The sequence below is a fragment of the Panthera uncia genome, chromosome C2, assembly GCF_023721935.1.
Source record: "Panthera uncia isolate 11264 chromosome C2, Puncia_PCG_1.0, whole genome shotgun sequence".
Lineage (NCBI taxonomy): Eukaryota > Metazoa > Chordata > Mammalia > Carnivora > Felidae > Panthera > Panthera uncia.
Window position 1 is genome coordinate 53,942,373 of NC_064810.1, and position 27,195 is coordinate 53,969,567.

General features: G+C 41.8%; 1 long non-coding RNA gene across 2 annotated transcripts in view; it reads left to right on the forward strand.

Moving 5' to 3' along the window:
* The first annotated feature begins 23 nt into the window (after nucleotides 1-23).
* The window catches only part of LOC125920925 (uncharacterized), a 90,526-nt gene continuing 63,354 nt past the window's right edge, over nucleotides 24-27,195 (forward strand). For both annotated transcript variants that reach the window (XR_007457253.1, XR_007457252.1), the window contains exon 1: nucleotides 24-886. This is a non-coding gene — a long non-coding RNA (uncharacterized LOC125920925). The remainder of the gene's footprint in view (nucleotides 887-27,195) is intronic.

The following is a 27,195-nucleotide window of genomic DNA, read 5'->3' on the forward strand; positions in this document are numbered from 1 at the left end:
CTCGCTCCCCTCCCACCCTCCCGCTCTCCCGCCGCGCGATACGCGCACGCGCACTCGCCCCCGCCCCGCCGCCGGGGCTGTTGACGCGAAGCCCTTCGGCTTTGCGGGCTCGAGTCCGCGCTCCGGTCTGCTCCGACGAGGTCTGGATCCCGCTCCCCCGCAATGGCACGCGCCGGACTTGCGGGTCACGTCCCGCCACCCTCCAGTCCCCACCCCCACGGTGTATTCGCCAGCCGCCACAGGAGGCTGAGCGTGTGTTCCTACGTTTACCCGGGACCTCCTTGTCCCCGCCCTCTCCGCGGTTCTCTCGTGCCTCTCACACCACCCAGGGCCCCGTGCCCTCCCTGCAACGGTCCTCTTCCGCTCTCACTCCCACCGTCACGCTTCAGGAGCGCCGCCTGGCGCTGCTCTCCCCCGACCTGGGCGTCTCCGCCCACACGAGCCCCTCCTGCCGCGTCCTCGCCCGAACCTGTGCCTGCGCCCCCTAATTGCCGCCTCGGCCCCTCCCCCCCTCAACGCGAGCGCACTTGCGTAGGGGCGTCGCTACGCTTCCCGACAGTCTGGGAGCCCCGGGCGCCTCTCTGAGTGTTGGGCGAGGGGGCGGGCCTGTCTGCGGCGAGGTCCCGCTCGCCCTCTTGGGCGCCGCTTCGGTCCACCTGCCCCACAAGCTTTTGTTTCCGGTGCGGTTGTGGGCTCCCCTCGCGCTTTCTCGCCTTGTTCTTTAGTGTGTTTCTCCTCTGAACAGGGTTCCTCCAGCACCTTCCGTCGTGGTGGTAAACATCTTTAGGTGTGGTTGACGCCAAGCCCCCAGGTTCAGTCAGGCAGGGTTGTAAACGTTGGCTGACACACTCAAGACGTCCCTTCCCAGGATCCTCAATTGAGCCTGGTGAGTGACCCCAACTCCTGCAGCCCGCTACACCGTTCGGGGTTAGCGTGCTTGAAAAATGGGTTCAAAATGTGGACAAGGCCTTTGACTGTCTCACTGAATCATCATCCTTCTTCCTGAAGCGAAAGCCCTTTTACAACTACCGGTAACACTTAACCCTAAATGGTGAACTAACTCCTTAAAGAGTCCGTCTCCGGTGGCTACCTTAATGGGGTGCATATAGGTCTGCTCCCCTTGGTTGTTTTTCTCTTATCCGCTGGAAAAGAAAGCAGTTTCTCACCACAGGATCCTGCTTCTCCAAATCCTCTACCCGTGATGTCTCTTCCATTGCACCCCATCCCTGTCGTAATAAAATCCAGGAAATAACAATTGCCACCCCCCCCCCCGACACTGTAGCAGTATATTGTATACGTGTGTAACTTTTTTCTATAATTATTATTTTTTTTTGGTCTGGACCTCTTGTGCACAGCATTATCGATTCTTTCAGAGAATATTTTAAGTATTTCCTCCAAGACTTCCTATCGAACTGTGAAAACAGAAGGGGTTTAATAAATGTGTTGATGTGACTTGAGGCAAGCATTGTTCCAGTGAAATTTGTTTTTTAATGATTATAAAAAAAGAAAAACAGTTGCCTAGCAGATATCTCACTAAAATAATGGTTAATAATTATGGTGGTAATGATTTGAATGGCAGCCTTGACACCCTGAGGCTACCAAAGGGACTGATGGATTCTCCTCCAACTGCTGCTTATATGGATACAAAAGAATCATCCACCAGACTTTGAGCATTCGGGACATTGTGTATCACAGAGCAGCTGGTTGGCTAAATAAGGCTGTCAGCTGTCCCTGAGACCAACCGACCCCCCCAAAGCTGAAGAGTGACTGGGAAGGACTGTCCCCAATCTTCAGAGGTAGAGATTGAGGGATGCTCTATTTCATACTAGGAGCTGCCGAGGCTATGAGCTTAGTGTAGCTGTGTGCAGAAAATGCAGTAGGCTCATGTCAGGTGAATGAGAGGCCACCTGGGTGACTGTTTCTACTCTTGGGAATGTGTTTTGATGGTGAAGCAAGAGGAGGCCTTTTCCACAGATAGAATCCAAATCTCTCTTAGATAACCTTGGGCTCTTCTCTCCAGTATCTAACCGCTTTACATTTATGTTTCCCTTTTAGTGCTCCCAAACCTTTTTATTTGGATTTTGAGCTCATCTTATCTTTACATAAGGGATTTTTTGGGGGGGGGGTCGTGGAGGGGAGGGTGGAAGGCAAGGGAGTAATACATATTAGAGTGTTTTAAACAGAGGTAATACACATTAGATTTATCACCTAAATTAGTCTTCATAACAGCCTTGAAACAGATATTATGATCTCCATTTTAGCAATGAAGAAACAAGGGTAGAGAGAGATAACGAGCATTTTGTCCACACTTATATGTGATAATTCCTCTCTGTCTCTCATTTATGTCTATCTCCCTTGTCCTTTTTCTATCTCTTCCAAGAAGCCTTTCCCAAATGCTACTTTTCCTCTTTTCTATAATTCTCCACCACTTAAAGGATTTAATTACCTCTTCCATCATACTTTGTTCATGCTGCTAATAAAATATATCAATACATACTTCTTTCTACATATCTGTCTCCTCTTCTATCATGTCAGCTAGGAGAAAATGAATTTTTTCCTGGGTATATTTGCATCTCCAGGGCCTGGCACAGTGCCTGGTTGAGACCTAAAGAAATCAGTGTGGTATGTAGTATATAGAAAACTTTAGTCTAGCTTTGAGTTACAGCTCCAGCCATGTACTACCAGGTAACCTTAGACAAGTTTACTTAAACTTTCTGAGCCCTAGTTTCTTCATTTGTAAAGCTAGATGATAAAGATAATAGAAATTAAATCTTCAAATTGCCTTAACAGTGTAATAAGTGAACACTTTACACTTATATGAAACAGTGCCTGGTATACAGTAAGCACACAATATTAGCTCTTAATATTATAGTCTCCTTATAGTGAGATGGTTCTCCTAGAATAGAAATGAAAATTATTATCAAAAGGATCACCAGTTGCTGGTCTGGAGCCTTGAAGAAGTACTGGGACTTGGCAAAATGTCTACATTTGATTCAAGCTAGAGGCACATGTCTGTGCCCAGTGGGTAGCCCTTAATCCTCTTGCTTTTCTGAACACTTTGTTAGTGATTGAATGCCGAGTGGCCCACATCTCTGACACCTGGCTCAGGGCCCAGTGTCCTAGGATGTTATTTCAACTTGACCTAGTTATTAAAGCATAGGAGCTCCAGTCATCAAATAAAGCGATGTAGCAAGGAGAGTCTGTGCTCTCTGGTTAAGGACTAGGTTTGGATGGTTAGGCAGCTGGGAGATATTGACATGTGGTTGGAGAGGTGGATTTAGCTTAGGGGGACAGAAGGAAGGCTTTAGCAGCAGGAAATGTTCTTCATCCTTGCTTGTGCTTCAATTAGGAGCAAATATTAGGAACAGAAACTGCCTCCATATACGAGGATGGTAGGACTTAATGGTTCCAGGTGAGAAGTATGCTACCAGAGTGCTGACAGTTGGCTCTGGTGTAACTTTCCTTCAGGATGTCAGATGTGCACAGGCGTGTTTTACCTAAGTCAGGGGAAACAGCATTTCCTCCTCCTCTTCCTCCCCCTCCCCCTCCCCCTCCTCCTGTTCTTGCTGCTGCTGCTGCTGCTGCTGCTGGAGGCTACCCATGTAGGGGGCCCACGCATGACAGCTGGAAAGCACGAGAGAAAGCCAGCTTCTAGGTTAGGTTGTAAAATCACAGCAGGCTTATTTCTTTGAGAGCATGTAATGTTTGGGGTCCCGGGAAGGCCCCTCTGTATCTTGCCTAACTCACCCCTTTGATGGCAGATAACATACATGTAGTGGGTACATACTATGCACCAAGACCTCACTGTGCTAATGCATTTATTTTCTATTGCTGGCAGAACAAACTACCACAAATTTAGGGGCTTAAAACGACACTCATTTATTATCTTACAGTTCTGTAGGTCAGAAGTCCACTGGACTCCGCTGGTTTCTTGGCTTCCGGTCTCACAGGGCTAAAATCAAGGCGTTGCCTGGGCTGCTTTCCCTTCTGGAGGCTCTAGGGGAGAATCCATTTCCAGGTTTATTTGGGTGGTTGGCAGAGTTCAGTGTCTGAGGTCCCCATTTTCTTGCCGGCTGCCATCTGGGGTTAGGGGGGCTGCTTACCATCTAGAGGCCTCTTTTGGGTCATTGTGTGTAGTTGCATGTGGTCTCTGAACATCTCAGAGCTAGCAGTGGTACATTAAATCCTTCTTATGTTATCACGTTTCTTCTGCCTCCCCTTCCTCTGCCACATTTCTATGACTGACTTTTCTGCCTTCCTCTTCTACTTTTATAAGTGCTCAAGTGATTAGATTGGACCCCTCGGTAATCCAGGATAATCTCCCTATTTTAAGGTCTGTAACCTTAATCACATCCACAAACTCTCTTTTGCTATGTAAGGCAACATATTCACAAATTCCCAGGAATTAGAGTTTGGCAATCTTTGAGAGGCATTATTGTGTGTACCACAGTTAGGTTCTTTTCATATTTATTCCCTTTATCTTTGTAACAGCTCAGTAAGGGAAGCGTTGTTCATATCCATTGTGTATGTGAAGAAACTGAGCTCCAGAGAGGTTTGTATCACAGGTGACTTACTTTGCCCAGTGGATTAGTTTTCTTAGGTCTACCCTAAAACCAAAAAACGAGGAGACTTAAGAAAAATTTATTCTCTCCTAGTTCTGGAGGCTCAAAGTCTGAAAATAAGGTGTCAACAGATCCATGCTCTGTCTGAAGTCCTCGATAAGAATCCTTCCTTGCCTCTTCCTTGCTCTTGGTGGATCCTGACAGTCCTTGGAGTTCCTTGGCTTGAGCTGCAACACTCTAATCTCTGACTCTGTCTTCACATGGCCTTTAACATCTCTATGTCCCTCTTCTTTCTAAATTTTTTTTTTAACATTTATTCATTTTTGAGAGACAGAAACAGAGTCCAAGCAGGGGAGGGGCAGAGAGAGAGAGAGGGAGACACAGAATCTGAAGCAGGCTCCAGGCTCTGAGCTGTCAGCACAGAGCCCAACACGGGGCTCGAACACACGAACTGCGAGATCGTGACCTGAGCTGAAGTCAGACACTCAACCAACTGAGCCACCCAGGTGCCCCGTCCCTCTTCTTGTAAGGAGACCAGTCATTTGATTTAGGGTCCATCCTAATTACAGTGTTATTTCCAAATACTTAACTAAATACACCTGCAAAGGTTCCTGTTTCAAAATAAGGTCACAGTCTGAAGATCCAGGAATGGACATGAATTTTGAGGGGATACTATTCAACCCACTGTAGCCAGTAAAGTGTATTACTTCTGGACAAAAGCATAAAACCTAGCTTGTAATTTGCCACTCTTTCTTTCCCTACATCATGGCAATCAGCAATGCTCCAGACAGTGTCTGCTCTGTCGGCCTGGGCCCTAGAGTAAGGATGAGGCAAAGCAGAGCCCTGGCTGACCTACAAAGAATGTACAACGAGAATAGAAATAAATGTGTCATCTCTCCTGACAGATACCATCTACAGCATTTAATGACATAGTCCAGCCCTTCAGAAATATTCCCAGCAGCTAAGGCAGCTCCCCACTTCCTTGTTTGTATACAAAAATACCCTTGAATACTGGCATTAGCCAAAACCACTCTGAGGCCTCACTGTACCTCTTAGTCCCAGCTCCACTGGCAACGTTTTACTGCACTATTGTTCCTCTGTGGAGCAAGGTGTAGAAAGAAATAGATTTCAAAGACTGCCTTTTGTATCCTTAGAGGGGCAAGTTTTCTAGGAAAAGAAAGAGTAAAGGCTAGAGCATATGAATGTCCTTTGAAATTAGCTGCAGAGTAGCTGTCTGCATGTCAGGCTGATAGTCTCCTCTCCAGTTTCAGAAGAGTTCCCCACCTGCAACAGCCAGGAATGTCTGTTGAGAAAGCTTTGTTCTCTGCCTAAACAGGGCTCTCCAGGTGTGCTCTCCCTTGCCCATCCATGGCCACTTGTGCAAAATTACTCAAGACACTGTGCCTCGTCGAGTTTGCTTATTGATGCTACATGAGTTCTCTGCGTGCATCTGCCAGTCTGCTCTTCCCTAATACTGGTCTAATTGTGATGGGTGTGGGCCAGTGGACTCAAACTATCATCAGATGGGCTTTAAAAGTGAAGTGGATAAACTAGGATCAAACTGCCAGACAAGACAGATGTACATATTTGGAATCATGAGAAAGGTTGCCTGATTCCATGTGCCCGTAACCTCACTTACTTACCTGTCTTGAATGGCAGCCTGGACTTGAAGGCTCCCATGTGCCAAGTGCTATTGTTGCAGCTGCAACTTCTACCTTCTCTTCCCCAACCACAGGCCCCATGAACAACAACAGTAGGAGGAAAGGAAAATGTTATAGAAACACTATGCTTATAGGAGTAGTTCTCCAAGTGTGGTACCTGCATCAGCAACAGTTGTAGCCACTGAGAGCTTGTTAGAAATGCAATTCCTTGAGCTCTATCCTGAAACCTACCAAACCAGAAACTCTGGAGTGGGACCTAGCAATCACTGTTTCAGGGAGTCTTCCGGGCCATTCTGGTTTATACTAAAGTATTAGAACCACTGGCTTCAGGCCTGACCTTGGAAGTCAGGTGCTCCTCCTAGGAGGTAATCCATCTTGGTAAAAATGTCATCGGTGCCTCTGTCTCCTTGGATTTGGTGGGTACAGTGTAGAATCCCTGGCAACTCCAGTTGTCTCTTGGCCCACTGGGTGTTTTGTATTAGCTGCAGGTTTCTCTAACATCTTATGGTGAAAGAGCACATGCACTACGTCTGTACCGATAGAAACCAAAGTGTGCTTCAGAGTGACTTGAGGATCACTTTAGTTCTATAGTTAGTGGGTTTACAAGTAGTTGAAGAAATTGGTTTCATGGTAGTTTACAAACTGCCTTTTTTGTGTATTCATCCAGATATTTAGTATGTGAAATCTGAGCTAATGTCTTGTGAGTTTCCACTTACAAGATGCCATTTTTTAATAAATTCATTTATTTAAATTCAAGTTAGCTAACATACAGTATAGTACTGGTTTCAGGAGTAGAACCCAGTGGTTCATCACTTACGTATAATATCCAGTACTCATCCCAACAAGTCCCAATAAGTGCCCTCCTTAATGCCCATCACCCATTTAACCCATTCCCCAACCTAATACCCCTCCAGCAATCCTTAATTTGTTCTCTGTATTTAAGAGTCTATTATGGTTTGCTTCCCTTTCCATTTTTATCTTATTTTTCCTTCCTTTCCCCTATGTTCATCTTTTGTGTTTCTTAAATTCCATGTTTGAGTGAAATCAGATGATATTTATCTTTGACTGACTTATTTTACTCAGCATAGTACCCTCTAGTTCCATCCAGTAGTTGCAAATGGCAAGATTTCATTCCTTCAATCACTGAGTAGTATTCCCGTGTGTGTGTGTGTGTGTGTGTGTGTGTGTGTGTGTATACCACACCTTTATCCGTTCATCAATCAGTGGACATTTGGGCTGTTTCCATAATTTGGCTATTGTTGATAGTGCTACTATAAACATTGGGGTGCATATGCCACTTTGAATCAGCATTTTTGTGATTTTGGATAAATACCTAGTAGTGCAATTGCTGGGTTGTAGGGTAGTTCTATTTTTAATTTTTCGAGGGAGCTCCATACTGTTTTCCAGAGTGGCTGTACCAGTTTGCATTCTTACCAACAGTGCAAAAGGGTTCCCCTTTCTCCGCATCTTCACCAACATCTGTTGTTTCCTGAGTTGTTAATTTTAGCCATACAAGATGCCATTTTGATAAAAATGTAGAAATTTTCATATAGTCACATAAATGTGTCTCTTTGTCTAGAGAAGGAAGTAAATGAAACCAAGGATTCCCTGGAGGAATGACAAATCAATACCCATTTCACCAGATGACAGATTCAGAGGCACCTATGTGGTGGTATGTGGAATAGGGAAGAAATGAGTCATGCTCTATCATAATTCAAAAGAAAATTATTTGTTCATTTTCAAAAACCACATGGGCTAGATCACCTGCAGCTGGTTCTGATAAACTAAGATAAAAGGGTCATCTAAATCTGCTCTGTCCTAAAAAGGTAAGCAGCATTCTTGCTGATAGGTGTGCATGAATGCTCCTTCCTCTGGAGATGTTAGAAGGGTTTCTGATGGACAGATCAGTCAGATTTGGTAATGGATATATTCCTCCTCTTCAGTTGTATAGATGATTCTCTTAATTTTGTCTGGCAGTACTGGATTGCCTAAGAAAATCTGCTTTCCTTGCATACTACAAATTCTTATGAAACAGAAATTTGTTGTTGTTGCTGGTATTATTTTTTGGTGTAAAGGTTGCACTTCTCAATCTTTTCCTCCTTTCTACTCTCAGAACCCTCACTGTGTTTTGAAGCATTGTAAGTATGGCCCCAGAAGACCAATGGAACATGCTTGTAATTTGTGCTCCAATAGTCATCCGCTTTCCCTGTCTCACCTCTTTGGGGGCTGAATACTATGCCTACCCAGCTTCCTTTTCCTCCCCAAGCAGTGGCTTTGTGCCAGTGGGACCACAAGTTAGATGAAAAGCTATCAAAGCACTAAGGGAAGAAATCGATAGTAATATATGTAAGTGTGCACATATATCACAAGTGACAGTCTCATTTCCATGCAAGTTAAGATGTTCTCAGTGCCTCTAATTGACACCCTGTGTATCTGGGTGCACACATAGTCTGATGGGGATATACATGGCTGGATTCATCTTATAGAGGCAAAGTGGACAGCTGCCGATGGGCTGTGATTTGATTTTGCTGGAGGGACCTTTCCATGACTACCCTAGGTGGCCCAGGCCTTTTGCCTGCTGGGAATTCCCACATCACTGGTCGCTTTGGATTGAGGCACTGAAAGTTGTTTAAATGCAAATTATTTTCTAGGAGGTAGAGACATTATTATTCATTAATATTTGGGCTTTAATGAGTTTATAAGCTTAGACGAGAACAGGCCAGAGTCTTTTGGTAATAGAAGCCAGAGAGATATGTTTTAATGATGATAGGCAGAACAAAAAAGACTGAGATCTGAAATGCTACAGAAACTATAGCCATAGACTTAAGGAATAGAAGTATGCTAGTTACATGGTGAGAAATAAGATGGATGGAAAAGAGAAAGTAGGAAAGTGGGAAATAAAGTGCCTCCCCAAGTACAGAGGTCATTTCTGCCTAGACCTCCTGGTGATTCTTTCTCCTAAGCAGGAATGTTTACAGATACCCTGCTGAGACACTTCTAAGTATGTATGTATGTATTTATTCAAAAAGAGCTATTGAACAGCTAGTACATGCCTGGGCACTGTGGGTACATCAGGAAAACAAACCAGATAAAACACTGCCCTCACAGAGCTTGTGTTTTAGTGGGAGGGTGGGGAGAGACAACATAGGAAATAAAGGGAAGTGTGGTACACTAAATGGTGGTAGCAGCTGTGGAGAAAAGTAAAGCAATGAGAAGGGATGGGGAGGAAATGCCATTTTATTTTATTTTTTTAATGTTTATTTATTTTTGAGACAGAGACAGAGCATGAATGGGGGAGGGTCACAGAGAGAGGGAGACACAGAATCTGAAACAGGCTCCAGGCTCTGAGGTGTCAGCACAGAGCCCGACGTGGGGCTCGAACCCACAGACTGTGAGATCATGACCTGAGCCGAAGTCGGACGCTTAACCGACCAAGCCACCCAGGCGCCCCAGGAAATGCCATTTTAAATAAGGTGGTCAGGGAAGGCTCACTAGAAGGTAACATTTGAAGAAAAAGTGAGTAAAGAGTGAGCAAGTCAGGCAGATGTCAACATGGAGATCATTTCTGGCAGAGGAGACAATATATGCAAGGTCCTGCATTTGGAGCCCACCTGGCTTATTTGAGGAAGAGCAGGGGGAGGAAGACAGGCCTAGGGGCAGGGGAACAGACAGTGTGGTCAGGTGACAGTAAGCACAGGGGAGAATAGTAGGGGATAAGGTCAGAAGATCATGGCAGGGGCAGTTTACTCAGGGCTTAATAGGACTTGTACTCTGAGTGACAGGATTTTGAACAGGGCAGTGATACTCTCCAACTTTCCATTTAGTGGGTTATTTCAGGGGTTGGCCAGAGATAGTAAATTAGCAGGCCACAAGATCTCTGTTGCAACTCGTTGATACTGCTGTTGGAGCACCAGGTAAACCAATGAATATGGCTGTGTCTCTATAAAACTTTATTTACAAAAGCAGATGGCAGACCAGATTTGTCACAAGCTGGTCCTTGGGCTATTTCAGTAATCCACTGGGGAGATTAAGGTGGCTCAGACCAGAATTGTAGCAAAGGAGGTGGCCAGGAGGGGTTAGATAGTAGCTATGTTTTGAAGGTAGAACCCTCGGGATTTGCCATGGGACCAGATAGATGTTGGTTGTGGCCAGATAACTCCAGGGTTTTCAGCCTGTGCAACTAGAGAAATGAAGTTGCCACTACCAAAATGGGCAAACTGAGAAGGGGAGGTTTGTTGGGGAAGTGGGGGAGGGGTATCGGGAGTCTGTTAGAACATGATAACTGAAGATGCCTTTAGGATAAAGGAATTGGACTAGATGTTTCTTAACTCTCCTTCTAGCTCCAATATTCTGTGATTCCACAACTGTGAGAGAATAAACATCTACCCTAGTGGCTTCTGCTGTGAACGCATTCTTCAGGGAGACCTTCCACGCTGCATTACTCCATCTTTCCCAAATGCAATTGGTGATTATGCTGGCTAGAGATCAGTTGCTGGGAGGAAGAAACATCGAAAGGGAGGCAACTGGCAGCTGAAACTAGCAGGGGGAGTTGGAAGAGCAGCTTAAATCGTGTATGTGCCCGAGGAGGCTTTAAAGGGCTGGAGGCAAATTCCTGTGAATCTTAGTTTCCTGGAGGTTATTCATAATGGAGGGTTGTCAGCCGACCAGGCTAAGAATATTCAACTCATTTTCAGAGAAAAAGCAAAGCGTCATCTTCAACTTAACCTCTGCTGCTCTCTCAGAATGCTTATACTTCAGACCCACTCACCCCTGCATTAGGTACCCCTGGCAGTGTAAGCTGATTTGGTGGCCCCTGGAGACCCACAGGACATAGCCAAGGTCTTTGTCATTAGCTTCTCCAGGCCATTTCCTCCCTCTTCTGTCTCATCTCTCCTCACTGGGAGGTATGTCTTCTGTCTGCCCAAATTCTTTCTACCCAAGAAGTGGCTCTGTGCCAGTGGGGTTGTTTGCTGCATGGAGAGCCGGCAAACCACTTTGGGAGTGAGCTGATAGTAATATATTTAGAATATGAGCATTTATCAGAAGCAGCAGATGGAGGCAGCAGAGTGGAGCTCCCAGAACCGAGGGCAGGGAGTGTTTCATTCAAGTGTAAAGCGCATGCCATCTAGACTCGGCTGGCACCAGCTCATGAAACCAGTGAAGAGAAGAAGGAAAACAAAGAAAGGCCACCTTTGTGCTAGGTTCGATAGAGGTTACAGCATTGCCTGACCAAGAAGCTTCGGTGCCTCCAAAGACTGCATTCTCTCTGGGATAGGAAGGAAAACCCTTCGCAGTTGCTTTCCTTAACATTTTTTACTTTCCTAAAGCTTAATAAAAAAAAAAAATTCTGAAGCCCAGAATAAGTGGAAATATAGACCATTCATTTATGTATCCATGGATTAATGCATTCATCTGACAGATATTTGTTATATGCCTCAGACATGCCAGGAGCTGTGGGATATTCTGGGACAGTGAAGAACCAGGCAGATATATATGTTGTAATTCTTAACTATTAGAGCTGTCAAAAGTATTTTAGTTTTAATTTTTTACCACCATCCCCACAACTAGCCCTTAAATATACAAATGTATTCAAGACCTGTGCTATTAACTATTTGAACTAGAGGAGTATATTTTTTAGTGGTAAATTTCCTGAGGGCATAAGTACCAAATTCAGCATATTAGTGAAGAAAAAATAATATTCCAAATCACCTTTTGGAGAAGAATACTGTGATGAAGCCATCCCATTTGGAAAGGCTGATTTTAATGGTGAATATCAGGTCTGTAGAAGGGCCCCAAGTCACCCCACAGAGGGCATATCAGTATACCCATAACAATGAACCTTGAGAAAATGCCTCTCTTCAGTTTTTGATTTTTGGGTTTTTTTTTTTTTTTTTTTGAGATTTTAAGTGTCATCAGTGAATGAATCACATATTTTTTCATATAGCCTTTATATGAGAGCACCAAAATGTGAACTTTTGCACTATTATATATAGAAGATGTGGATCTCAAGTCACCTGGTCAGAATTAATCACTCCTGGTGATTGGTGCCACAGGAGGCTAAAATAACTTCACATTTAAATATACCAAGTTGTGTACTTGGCTCTTTCTCATGATGCATCATAGATTCCTCAAAGGAATGTGCAGCTCAGTGCCTGACACACAGTTGGTACTGAATACATCAAATAAAAGAATAAAGGCTACAGAGGGGTGCTGGGGTGGCTCAGTCAGTTAGGCGTCGACCCTTGATTTCAGCCAGGGTCATGATCCCAGGGTCCTGGAATCGAGCCCTGCGTTGGGCTCTATGCTCAGCATGGAGCCTTCTTGAGATTCTCTTTCTTTCTCCCTCTGTTCCTGTCTCTTGCTCATACTCTCTCTGTAAAAAAATTTTTAAAAATTAAAAAAAGAATAAAGATTACCAAAATACTTGCAGTTATAAAGAAAAAAAAAGAAAAACTACCAAATGTTCATTTTTATCATACTATCTTCAGGATAAAATAGGTATATTAGAAAACATTCAGTTGTTATGGATGAAAATGTCTCTAATTTACATGCTCTCAAAGTTCTTTTATTTTGTTTTTGTTTTTGTTTTTTAAATGTTTGTTTATATATTCTGTAAGAGAGAGGGGAAAGGTGTGCATGAGTGAGGGAGGGGCAGAGAGAGAGGGAGAGAGAGGGAGAGTCCCAAGCAGGCTCCGTGCTGTCAGTGCAGAGCCTGATGCAGGGCTGAAACCCATGAACTGTGAGATCATGACCTGAGCTGAAATCAAGAGGCAGACACTTAACCAACAGACTCATCCAGGCATTCCTTTTAGTTTGTTTTTTAAGTCATTTATTCAACAACTTTTGTTAAGCATTTACTCAACAAAAGATTGTGTGATTTAAGATCACACAAGATTGTGTGATTCCCTAGAGGGTATAAAAGTCCTGTACTTCAAAGGGCTGAACCAGAACCATGTTTGGGGGAGCTAAGAGCACCACTGAAGCATAGAGCCAGAGTAACACCAGTGATGGAGAGAGAAACTGGGTAAACAGAGATTTGAAGGAAGTCTTAAAGTGGTTTTGGCAGACCAACAGTTCTCAGCAGGAGAGGTGTTGTCCCCTCAGGAACTTTGGAAATCTCAGGGGGCATTACTGGTGGTGGCACTGCTGAGAGGACGGTTCTAACATTTAGTGGATGGAGGCCAAAGATGCTAGATGCCCTGCAATGCATGGGTTAGTCCTGTATAAGACAGCATCGCCCTGCATCCAACAGACATTTGAATGTCCCACCAGACATTCACATAGGTGAAAATCTGGTTATAATTATCTGAGACAAAAACCTGATTCCTGTCATGTATAGACACAAAGTATGACTTGCACAGTTTTATTAAAAACTGAATTTTGCAATATATGACTCCCTTGTGAGTCAAAGGAAGATTGTGTTTTGCTCTTGGGAACTTTGCCAAGAGTCATTCTCCATCCTGAAAAGTCGCATCACTAACTGTCTCATTGCTCATGGTATTTGTGTCACCAATGCAATACACCTGAATTGGTCTTCATTTGTATCCATTCCCAGTGATTTTAGGCAAATATTTCATTACTTTGTTATGTTTTTAAGTATAATTGTGCCCTACCATTTACATATAGAAATATGTTTTATTCTATGTTACTTGCCTTTTTTCACATTATTATGAAAACATTATATTGAATTTTTTAAATTATGAGCATAGATACATTATCACAACATTTATTTCAAGATAGTAAAAGGCAGGTTACTTTTTTTTTAATATATAAAAAGGGGGCACTGGGTCTCTAAGCCTGAGAACCAGTGAGATGAACAAAGTAGGTGGAAAGAGCATTCTGTGCAGTACTCAAAAACTTTAATGTGTTTAAGAATCACCTGGGTATTGTGGTAAATGTGGATTCTGCTTCAGTATGTCTGGGTGAGGCCTGAGAACCTACATTTCTATCAAGCTCCCAGGTGATGCCGATGTTGCTGGTCCATGGACCACTCTTAAAGTAGCAAAGTTCTAGACAAAGGGATTTGTAGGTGTGAAGGTATCGAGCCTTGGAAGAGCTTTTCTGGGGAACAACCAGTAATTGTTATGATTAGAGCACAGAATGCAAAGTGTTATGTGGTGGGAGATAAAATTAGATAGGAAGGCAGAGTCAGAGCAGTCAAGACCTCGTCCACCCTATTTGTACTTCATTTTGTAGATGAAAGAGCACCTTGAAATGATTTCAAGTAGAGGTTGTAATATTAGATCTCTCTGCCACCATGTGGGTAGGCTCTGCTGGATTCAGGGAGTCCAGTGAGGAGGCCTTTACAATTATGTTGCCTGAACACAGAAATAATGAGGACCTGAACCGAGGAAGCCACAGGAGAAGTGGAAGGAAGAAGACAGGTTTGCTTTTTGGACTTAGGTCTACTGGGACTTAGTCATTGATTGAGTGTGGGTAGTGAAGGAATACTTGCAAATTCCTGGGAAGAGCTCTGGATAGATAATGATGCCACTGACCAGAATAGGGAGCAAAGGAGGAGATGCAAGTTTAGGGGCAGGGTTAAGAGAGAATGGTTTTCAGATAAATGAATTCAAACTGCCTATCCTATCAAAAAACAGAGAGGTGTCCAACTGGACTTTAATTGTGAGAATTTTTTTTTTGAAGAGTGCATTTTGTTTCAGAGAAAAGGGAACCCTTGTACGCCGATGGTGGGAATGTAAATTTGTGCAACCACTATGGAAAACAGCTTGGGGTTTCCTCAGAAAATTAAAAATAGAACTCCCGAATATGACCCAGAAATCCTACTTCTGGGTATATTCTCAAAGTAATTAAGATAAGGAACTCAAAGAGATGTCAGCACTGCTGCCGTGTTCAATGCAGCATTATTCACAATAGCCAAGGCATGGATACAAACTAGATGTCCATTGATGGATGAATAGATTGTAAAAAATGTGGCATAAACATACAGTGGAATATTTTTCAGCCCTAAAAAAAGAAGGGAACGCTGCCATTGTGACCACGTGGATGAACCTGGAGGGCATCATGCTAAGCAAAATAAGCCAGATACAGCAGCCATGATGCCGTTTATATGAGGAATCTAAAATAGTCAAACTCATAAAAGCAGAGAATAGAATGGTGGTTGCTGGGGCTGAGGGGAGGCTGAAACAGAAAGGTATTAGTCAAAGGGCACAAAGTTTCAGCTATGCAATATGAATAAGTCCTACTAGAGATCTACTGTATGGCCAAGTGCTTATAGTTAATGATACCATATTGTATATTTAAAAATTTGCTAAGAAGGTAGCTATTAACTGTTGTTATCACCAAAAAAGAAGAGGGCAGGAGGAAACTTTTGGAGGTAATGGATATGTTTGTGGCATACATGGTGGTGATGGTCTCATGGATATGTACTTATCTCCAAAGTCATTATGTGGCATACATTAATTATAGACACCTCTTTGTGTGAAAACAGTGTATTATATTTTACCCTAGCAGGCATTGGCTGGACAGGTACACTCATCTGCAATATTCCAGTGGATTTCTGAGGGAGGTAGAGGAGAAATGTGAGCAATCTTTCTAAGCTCTGTGGTTGTCCAAGCCAGGTGTTAGGACGAAAAGAAAGGGACAGTTGAACATACTCATTTTATTATGGAAAGTGGCTTAAATATGATAATAATCTGGATGTCAGAGAGTAGTAGACACAGGTGGAATGAGTTTCCTGCTTCCCAATATTAAGCTTCCTCTCTCTCTCTCTCTCTCCCCCCCCCCCCCCCCCCCCCTCCTACCCTCACTTCCATCGTACACACACACACATACACACACACTGAGTTTATAGATATTGGCATGGCAGTGAGTTTGAGGTGGTCCTGTGAGGTCTTGGGCCTGGCATCCCATTCTTGTATTTAACTGTGTCAACCTCCACAAACACCATGAGCAGCTAGTCTTCATTGAGTACTGGAGGGCCAGTCCTTATGTATAATCTTCAATTTATGTCGTTTGGTTTTCACAGTAATTCTAGGAAGAAATTTTATAAATGAGGAAACTGAAGCTTATAGAGGTCAGGTAATTTGCCTAAGGTCATACAGAGAGAAGAAATGACAAATCTAGCCTTGACCCTATTTCTTTTCTCACTCATGCTGTAGTTTATTTCCTTTAACATCTCCCAGTCACACTGAAGCAATAGCTGTCCCTCTAATACCCGATGCTGCATCACACCTCTGCACAAACTAAGTAGTTTTGCTTGGAACCTCTCTTTTGGATATTCACTTGTCAAAGCCCTACCTGATATTGTGTCAAAATCCTAGCTTGGAACCACTGTATCTATGAAGACTCCTGACTGGGTGCCCTACACATATTTCCCCTCTTGCGTGTGTCATGCTCCACTGCAATTATGTGTTTATACGTCCCTTCCTCTCTGCTGGCTGTGGGCTCCTGAAGGATAGGACCATATCTTAGTGCTCTTCCCTCACTGTGTCTGATGCCCGTTACTGTCCAGTAAGGGCTTTTTAACTGATGTATACAGTTATTAGTGGGTTCTCAGTAAATTTTACTTGATGTTTATAGTGCCTGGGAAGTACAAACCAGTTTCTAAAGAAAGTAGACACTAGCGATGGGCAAAAAGGTGACTTAGAGAATCATAATCTCTCAACACATTATTTATGTATAAATTTTTAAATAAAATATGGGTTTCACAATGGATTTCCTCCTCCCTGTAATCCCTTACCATTAATATTAGACTTAATTATTTAGGGGAGCCTAGCTGGCTCAGTCAGAGCAGCATATGACTTTTGATCTCCGGGTCATAAGTTGGAGCCCCACATTGGATGTAGAGATTACTAAAATAAATAAATAAATAAATAAATGAACTTAAAAAATAGGTTTAATTATTTAAATTTAGTTTATTGAGATCTAATATTTAATTTAAAATCTAGTTTTTAATAGAGTTTTAATAAATAATAACATTCAGTAACTAAAAATGACACTTCATATAAAAACACTTTTTATCATAATTGATTTTTAAATACACTATAGTGGAAAAATTATGCTAGCTACAATGCTATACCTTGACCAAGTTTTAGGTCTGATCCTCATCCTTGATTTTGTTTGTATTGCTCATGTTCTCAGCTTTTCTTCTTTTTCTTCCTATTATTTCTTCAGTGAGGTTTATATGAAAGAAGGTGGACTTTCTTCAGGCCTACAATAAAGTGGGGGCAATCAACACTGACTTAAGAAAAACAAGCAAAAATATAGTTACTTTCAATCTACAGAAAGATAAAAAAAATCAACAAATAAATATATTTGGGTTTGAACATTAAATTCAATTTTTCTATAGCATGTGTTTATTAAAAATTAACACGTATTTGAAACATCTAGAATATTGTCCATTCTGGCCTCTGTGAATAAGAAGAGGTTCTGGAATGGGACACACACACACACACACACACACACACACACACACACACACATTTGTATCTCCCTGAGACCAACCTCTGCAGTAGTTACAATCTTCAGGGAATACTCAGATAACCTCAACTAATGTAGGTTTATTGCAAGACCATGTTTCTCAAACTGAGGTAGCCATACCTCAGAAGATTACATGAGTCATCAGCCAGGAGTTACGGGAAGGAACTGAAAAAATAAAAAAGGGGTATATCTCTAAGTTGTTAATTTAAATCAATAGGCTAAACATTATTTTGGTATAGAAACTAGTGCAGATCTCTTAAGGAGGAGGATGGAAATTTCTCATGAAATTTTGAAGACAAAAATACCATGGGACTGCAAAGAAATGTTGAACTGATGATAAACTGCTTGGGCCATGTCCCAAACTACCAATAGCACACTTTCTTTTCTTTTTCCTTGGTAAAATGGAAAAGTCAGAGAGGTATTAAATAGGGTTTACAGAGAAATAAGGACAATAGTCCTTAAGGACAATAGTAAGGACTGCAGAACAGACATTGTTGGAGACTGGAATGTTGTTCTGAGAACAGAGTTAGCTAAACACACCCAAGATGGCTCTGGTGAATGATTTATCTGGACACCACTTCAGCAGTTCAATGTTTCTGCCTCTGCTCTTAGGAGAACTCTGGCAAAGGCAAGTATGTCTGCTTCAGTGGTTCCTACTCCCACCCGCCAACCACGGTCCTCACTCCTTGCCATAGTTTTTGGTTTCTGCTTCCCTATGGCTTTTGCCTACTAATAATTTAGGTATATCCAGTGGGCTTTCACAGCCTCTACATCTTTCTTTCTGTATATCTTTTGCCTCTGCTCCATCTTCCAAATGCCCAACCAGTTTGTGTATTATATATAAAACTCTCCAAAATAAGCAATATAATCCCTTCAATTAATCACCATGATCTCTCTATTTTAACATAGATTTTGTGACAAGCCGCCTCTTAGAGCACCAGCCAACCTCCACGTTGTTTGCCCTCCAGTTCAGTTTCCACTTACGGTGAGGTTGTCTGTTGTTGACTAACACAGCGTAAGGTTTGAAATCCTGTCAGCTTAAGGATTCACCACGGTTGGGTTTCCTCTGTGGGATGGTGGAAGTATGTCATGGGCATTCTTGCCTTTTCCAAAACAGCCCCTCTAAAAGATGTCAGAAACAGATGACTTCAGAAGGATGAACAACTGATATAACCAGATAAGGGTCTGAAGGCTTTTCATGGCATCCAAAATTCTGGATAAACTTATATAGAAATTTAAAGAATGGAATATTTGAAGGGACTGCCTATGTAAGGCAGGTGTCTTTTTTTATTTTTCTTTCACTTAATTTTTTTTTTTGTATTTCGATTACAGAAGGTTGAGTTAAACATACTCCTTACTTTCTAGCCCACCATCACCACTGGTCCATGCTAGACCTCCCTTGATTGATTTATTAATTGGAATCCTCTGTTTTAACCAACTGCTGGAATTCATCTCTAAAGGGAACAACCCATACCATATTTAGAGCCCCCTAATTCTTAGATTAAGCCAAAAATAACTTTCCTATAATTTTGCCCCTATATTCTCAGGTCTGTCCTGTGGACCCACACAGAAAAATAAATTCCTTCTTCAACAACTCAATAGTTTCTCAGTCTCATATTGTCAGCTATCATGACATGTGAACATTCACTTTTCTATGTGAAATGTATTCTGTTCCTTAATTCTTCATAGGATGCGGGTTTAAGACTACTACCTAGTCACCTTCTCTTGGACACTTCTAGTCTGACAGTGTCTTTTAAAAAATTCAAATATTTTAAAATGGATGTGCTCTGCAATGCAAAATATGATGGGTGCAACCTTGCCTCTCTATTCCTTAATTTCAGTTTCTATTAATGCACCCTAAAATTTGTATGAGTTTTTTAAAAAATAATATCACATTTTTGACTCTCATTGAACTTTAAATCTTTTTCAAGTGAACTGCTGTCAGTCCAGAGCTTTCCTACCTTGTGTTTAAGTAGTTGATTCTTTGAACTTAGAGGCAGAACTTAACATTTAACCCTATTAAGTTTTATACTGTTAATTTCATTCCATCATTCTCCTTTGTCAAGGTCTTTTTCCAGTTTGATTCTTTAATACAGTTTATCAGCTTTTCCTCCAACTATGAGTCACAAATTTGATAGGCAAAATTTATACTGGGGTTCACCTAATTCACTGATTAATATGTGTAAGATTTCAAAACAGAGGGTAGAGAACTTTAGTGTAATTCTCAAACTTCAGTGTACCAAGAATTATCTGGGACATTATCTGGACATGGAGATTCCCAAGTCTCATTTCCAGAAATTTTGATTCAGTAAGGGTGTGATGGGGCTCTAGGAATGTGCATTTCTAACAAGTACCACATGTGATCCTGATGCATTTGGTCCTAGGTCAACTTTAGAAGCATCTTTAGAAATGTCCTTTGAGCCTAGGTGGACAGTAATGTGTTTGTTAATTCCAGTGGGGTGGTTGCCTAGCACAGTGCTGGATACATGATTGATAATGAATGAGTGAAGGGATGAAAGAATGATAGATAGAAAGGAAAGCTCAACTAACAACCCAACTAACATTTCTCCATTTTAATGACATACCCAATCTGATGGGCTTTTTCAACTACTTTGTTGTAATTAAGTTATATCTTTGATGTTCCCCACTGGGAAAGGTGTATTATGCATGACCTATTCTTCATGAACATATGTTGTCTCCTAGTGATCATTGCTTTCCTTCCTAAGTGCTCACAGATGATGTTTTTGTCTCCAGAATTTCATTGAGAATTAAAAAGTGTCTTATTTTAAAACCCACATGTCTGCCTCTATTACTTCCTGCTTGACTTATAAGAAATTAGGGCTTAGTATTAGTGTTGAACCTATTTACTGCCCTTCAGGCCATGTAGATTCTCTTTCCTGTTTTAACATGTTTGCAAATAAATAAGAACCCAAGCAACAGACATTTCAACAAGCAGACATTTCTTACTTTCCCCTGAATTTATATTTTTTGAAAACTTTCAAAATGCACAGAAAGACTCAAAGAAGAATACAGTGTTCTTGACCCAGACCAACAATCATTAGCATTTTGCCATATTGGTTTTTTATATCTATAGCTAGATAGATATTTTCCCCTTGAACCAGTTGGTCACCATATTTCTTTAGTCTCTTAGTCTAGAACAATTCCTCTACCCTGTTTCTGACTTTCAGGGTAGGCTTCTGAATTCTCTGAGAATATTTCTGGGTTTTGTTCATTTGTTTGTTTAAAAAATTTTTTTAAAGTTTATTTTTGAGAGACTCAGAGAGAGAGAGACAGAGCACAAGCAGGGGAGGGACAGAGAGAGAAGGAGACATGGAATCCAATGCAGGCTCCAGGCTCTGAGCTGTCAGCACAGAGCCTGATGCGGGGCTCGAATTCATGAACTGCAAGATCATGACCTGAGCAGAAGTTGGATGCTTCACCAACTGAGCCACCCAGGTGTCCATTTGTTTCTTTCTAGAAAGAGAAAGAGTGAGCACTCACATGCAAGCCAGGACTCTGGGAGAGGGGTGGGGTGTGTGGGGTGGGGAGAGAATCTTAAGCAGGCTTTGTGCTGGGTGTGTAGCTCAATGCGGATCTCACAACTGTGAGAGCATGGCCTCAGCTGAAATCGAGTCAGACGCTTAACTGGCTGAGCCACCCAAGTGCACCTTCTTGTTTTTGTGTGTTTACTATTTTTTTTTTGAAATATTCAAAAAATAAAGAGGATTGGAAAAGGATAACTTTAACATTTGTTCCTAAAGGGAGGTTGGAGCACATCACAGTATTCACCATAAATTTTAAGGAATCAGATCCTAAGTAAATGTGACAGAAACAGAAGGTGGAGTGGAAGCATCCTAGATCACTGTAAAATCTAAGGAAGTGAATGTTCTACAAAGCCAAGGGGGTTTTCTGCAGATAAGATAAACTATCAGATCAGCCCCTGTAGTATTTCAGGGGGGTTCAGATCCCTGGGGATTTAAGATCCTAGCACCTGGGTCTGTGGGAGGAAACCTGAGAGGCAATTCACAGCTGCCATACCCGGTTCATGACTCCCTCTCAGAGTGGTCACCATCTAATGGATTGCAGGGGTATCGAGGCCAAGCACCCACTGTCCCCAAATCAGGACACATCTGGGGCCATCCCCACTAAGGCTCTGTCAAGACTTCATCACAGCTAATCCTCTCCCTCTCCTCAGCTTCTTTCCTTCAGCTACCCCTGGTGCTGATTTTAGGAGTATTCTCTAGTAAACCACCTGTACACTCATCTCCCAGCACTGCTTCAAGCTTTTATTTGTGAACATATTTAATCCTCACAATGCTATGAGGTGGGTGCTATTGGCATTTCCATTTTATTTTTTTATTTATTTTTGAGAGAGAGAGAATGAGAATGAATGGGGAAGGGGTAGAGAGAGAAGGAGACATAGAATCTGAAGCAGACTCCAGGCTCTGAGTTGTCAGCACAGAGCCTGACTGGGGGCTCGAACTCATGAACTGTGAGATCATGACCTGAGCTAAAGTTGGATGCTTAACTGACTGAACCACCCAGGTGCCCCAGCATCCACATTTTATATGTGAGGAAACTGAGGCACAGAGAGTGGCTAAGTGACTGGCCAATGGTACTTACAGTGGCAAGGCTTGACACAGGCATCTGATATCCCCACAACCCCCTGATGAGCCACTGCAGCTCTCCTCCATGACGCAGAGATTGCTGCTAGCACATTGAGTATTGTAGTTCTATTATATTTTCAAGATATTTTCTGAGCAAAGATGTAGAAGAACTTCCTGTAGATTTAGCACGGGAGAGGATTTGTCCTGATTGTGTAAGAAAGGCAGGCAAAAAAAAGCATTTCAGACCCAATTCTTTGTTCTTCCATAGAGCTTTAGCCCTAACTGGCAAGTTCATTTCACCCTCTAAGCTGATTCCCCAGAGCTCACTTTTCCTCTGGTGACATGATACACCTGCCACTCCCTCTCTTGCAAAGGGAAAGAATATGTACAGCACAAATGAAATGAGAGATAAATAGGTTTCTTTTCCCAAAGACAAGAGATAGTTCTTGTTTCCTGACCTATTTGAACACACATTCAGAGCTCGTATAATGTCGCTTAACCAGCCTATTTAGCGTTAATGCAATCTGCTTTGCTTTCAACAAGCTCTTTAAGATGTGACTTATTTAAGGGGTGCCTGTGTGGCTCAGTCGGTTAAGCGTCCAGCTTCAGCTCAGGTCATGATCTCATGGTTCGTGAGTTTAAGCCCCACATCGGGCTCTGTGCTGCCAGCTCAGAGCCTGGAGCCTGTTTCAGATTCTGTGTCTCCCTCTCTCTCTGCCCCTCCCCTGCTCCTGCTCTTTCTCTGTCTCTCAAAAAATAAATGAATGTTAAAAAAAATTTTTTTTAAATAATAAAAAAAAAGATGTGACTTATTTAAAAAGCTTCATAGGGGCACCTGGGTGGCTCAAGTCAGTGAAGCCTCTGACTTTGGCTTAGGTCATGATCTCACGGTTTGTGGGTTTGAGCCCCGTGTCAGGCTCTGTGCTGACAGCTCAGAGCCTGGAGCCTGCTTCAGATTCTGTGTCTCCCTCTCTCTCTGACCCTCTCCCACTCATGATCTGTCTGTCTCTCAAAAATAAATGTTAAAAAAACTTTTTTAAAAGGCTTCATAAATCTGCAAGGTCAAAATAGCCAGTTCTATAGAGAGACTGAAGGAATTATCAAGACTACTGTTGCAGTTTACAGTTGGGAAAGCTTTTCACTTCAGTGATTCCTTTAGGCCAAATGGTAGAATGACCAACTATGCCTGCTTTATCTGTGGCTGAGAGGGTTCCCAGGATATGACCCTTTCATTGCTGAAACTGGAAGAGTCCCATGCAAGTTGGACAAGGTGAGTGACCCACAATGCACACTTTGTGACCCAGCACTGCTGGATTCCAGGAAATGCCTGCCCCTCTATTGCAGATACTTCTTATTATCTGGAAAAATACTTATATTGTGTCATTAAATTTGAAAATTTAGGAATCGTGGAAGCTGATAAAGGAGAAACTAAAAACCACACATGAGCTCATATTGCACAGATCGCTATTTCATCCTTCTCTCTTGTGAGTTTTCCTTGATTTGTGTATATGTGTGTGTATGCATATATTTTACAAATCTACAATTGTGCCATATAAATAACTTTGTATCCTGATTTTCCTTTAGTGTGAGCATTCTCTCATATCAGTAAATACTTTTTGAAAACACCATTGCTAATGGCTGCCTAATTTCCATTGAGGATGTACTGAACTTTATTTAACCGTTTTCCTATTGTTCAGCATTTAGGCTAATGTTTACTGTTAAAAATAATATGGTTAGGAACATCTTTGTGTTTCTAATTATTTCTTTTGGAAAAGTTTCCAAGATGTTATTAGGTGAAAAGTTATGGGCTTCACTAGAGCTACTGAATCCTATCTCCAAAATGCTTTTGGAAAAGGTTTATATATCAGCAGCATTTATGATGGTTTCATTGAACTGCCAGCACTGAGTATTTTTTTTATTAAATTTTTTTAATGTTTATTTAGTTTTGAGAGAGACAGAGACAGAGCATGAGCGGGAGAGGGGCAGAGAGAGAGAGAGGGAGACGCAGAATTTGAAACAGGCTCCAGGCTCTGAGCTGTCAGCACAGAGTCCAATGCAGGGCTCCAACAAACCGTGAGATCATGACCTGAGTTGAAGTTGGATGTTTAAGCCACCCAGGTATCCCACTGAATATATTTTTAATCTTTATCAATGTTATAGGTTAAAAAAAAAAGTTACTGTAAATAATTTGTATTTCTTTGTTTACTAATGAAGTTCAAACCTCTTTTAAGTCTTTCTCTTTTGAACTTTCCTATAAATTGTGTGTTCATATATTTTCCAGATTAAAAAAATTTTTTTTTTCAATGTTTATTTATTTTTGAAGGAGAGAGAGACAGAGTGTGGGGGAGGTAGTGGGCAGAGAGAGAGGTAGACACCGAATCTGAAGCAGGCTCCAGGCTCTGAGCTGTCAGCCCAGAGCCCGACGCAGGGCTCAAAACCCACAAACCTCGAGATCATGACCTGAGCCGAAGTCAGATGCTCAACTGACTGAGCCACCCAGACGTCCCTCCAGATTTTTTTAAAAGTGTATTTATTTGTTTTTGAGAGAGACAGAGACAGTGTGAGTTGGGGAGGGGCACAGAGAGAGGGAGAGAGAAATAATTCCAAACAGGCTGTGTGCAGTGAACACAGAGCCTGATGTAAGCCTCAAACTCTCAAACTGTGAGATCATGACCTGACCCAAAACCAAGAGTCAGGCACTCAACTGACTGAGCCACCCGGGAGCCCCATATTTTCCAGATTTTATATTGATTTTATATTTTATATATGAAAAGAATGTGTGTAACATGTATGTAATTTTGAAGAAAAATGGTAAAAAAAAAAAAAAATCCTATGAATCTACCACCCAACGTAAGAATTAAAACATGCTAACTACTCTCTGTTCCTCCCTGTATGGCTCATTTTGTGTCAACCTGATTGTACTGTGGGGTGCCCTGGATTAAACATTATTCCTGAGTGTGTCTGTGAAGGTGTTTCTGGATGAGATTAGCATTTGAATTGGTGAACTCATTAAAGTAGATTGCCCTCCTCAATGTGGGTGGGCATCATCCAATCTGTTGAGGGCCTGAATAGAACAAAAAAGAAGAGAAAGGAAAAATTGGCCCATTTTGCTTCCTGCCTGCCTACTGAGCTGGGACATTGGTCTCCTGCCCTTGGCTGGGATTTGCACCATTGGCTCCCCTGGTTCTCAGACCTTTGGAATGGAATTACAGCACTGGCTTTCCTGGGCCTCCAGCTTGCAGATGGCACATCATGGGACTTCCCAGCCTTCCTAATCACACGAGCTTATTCCTTATCATCAATCTCTTCCTATACATATCTTATTGCTTCTGTTCTCTGCAGAATCCTGACTAATATACTGCACAGTCTCTGATCTCTGCCTTTCCCAAGATGGAGCTCCCATCCTGCTTTTGCCTTTATCATTCCCTTGTTTTTTAAAAACCAATTTTATCCTGTATATGTTTGCACCTCTGAGCATATGTTTAGTTTTCATATTTTTTGAGCTTCACAAAAATAGATTAATCTTTTATCTCATCTTCTCAGTTGCTTTTTATTTTTAATGTTTATTTATTTTTGAAAGAGAGAGAAAGACAGCGTGAGCAGGGGAGGGGCAGAGAGAAGGAGACAGAATCTGAAGCAGGATCCAGACTCTGAGCCCCTGATGGCGGGCTCAAACTCACAAACCGCAAGATCATGACCTGAGCCAAAGTCAGACATTTAACCAACTGAGCCACCCAGAGACTTGCTTTTTTTATTAAGTACTATATATAAGATTTATCCATATTTTATGTAAAGATATAATCCATTAATGTCATCCCTGGATATATATATATATATATATATATATATACACACACACACATATATATGCATATATACATATATATGCATATATATGTGTGTGTATACACACATGTATTATATGTATACATATATGTATTATATATATCCCTGGATATATATATATATATATATATACACACACACATATATATATACGTATATACATATATATGCATATATGTGTGTGTATACACACATGTATTATATGTATACATATATGTATTATACATGTATATACATGGGAAAGGAGTCGCTAGGTTGAAGTCTATGTGCCCATTCAAATATACAAGCTATTGCTAAATTGTTTTCCTGAGTGGTTGTACTAATTACATTCCCAACTGCAGAATATAAGATTCCCATTGCTTGACTTTCTTGCCAATACTTTGATATTTTCAAGTTTTGAAATCTGGTAGCCATTTTTCATTCGGGAGATTTGCACTAAGTCGTTAGGCTTATTTGGCCAAGTTCTTAAAGTCTGAAAAGTAGTCCTCAAAAACAAGTCAAACCTTTTTATTTGGGCTTCTAGTTTCTCCTTGAGGTCAGTCACCTTGGCATGGTAGCTTTCCAGTAAAACACTTAACAAGCTGTTCTTAACGTGTCGTGCTGGGCCTAATGTTCAGCCCTTCGAAGAAGAGGCCACATCAGCTAGGACAGGTGAATAGTAGACTGAGTTAGGAATTAGGAAGCTTGGGCTCTAACCCGGTTCTGCCCCTGCAGCTCTGCATGGCAGGCATATGTCACATCACCTCTCGGCATCCCATCTGCTCACGAGGCATGATAGAGCTGACCTTCCTCCCTGGCCTGCAGTGAGGATGAAATCCTGTTGTGGAGCACTTTGAAATCTTTGGATGAAAAGCACGACAGAAGTGCCAAGTGTGATTGTTACCCGTGCCAGCAACACTATAAGACAGCATAAAAATAGGAAGCAAAGAAAATTTTATTTTACAAAAGCTTCAATGAGAAAATTGGCTGGTCAGAGTGTCATTCCCTGTTTTTGGTTCACATAGATGTTGGCTTCTATAAAATTAAAAAAAGAGTACACGGTTTTGTCTTTGCCAGGCAGAGACCCTTTGATCATCA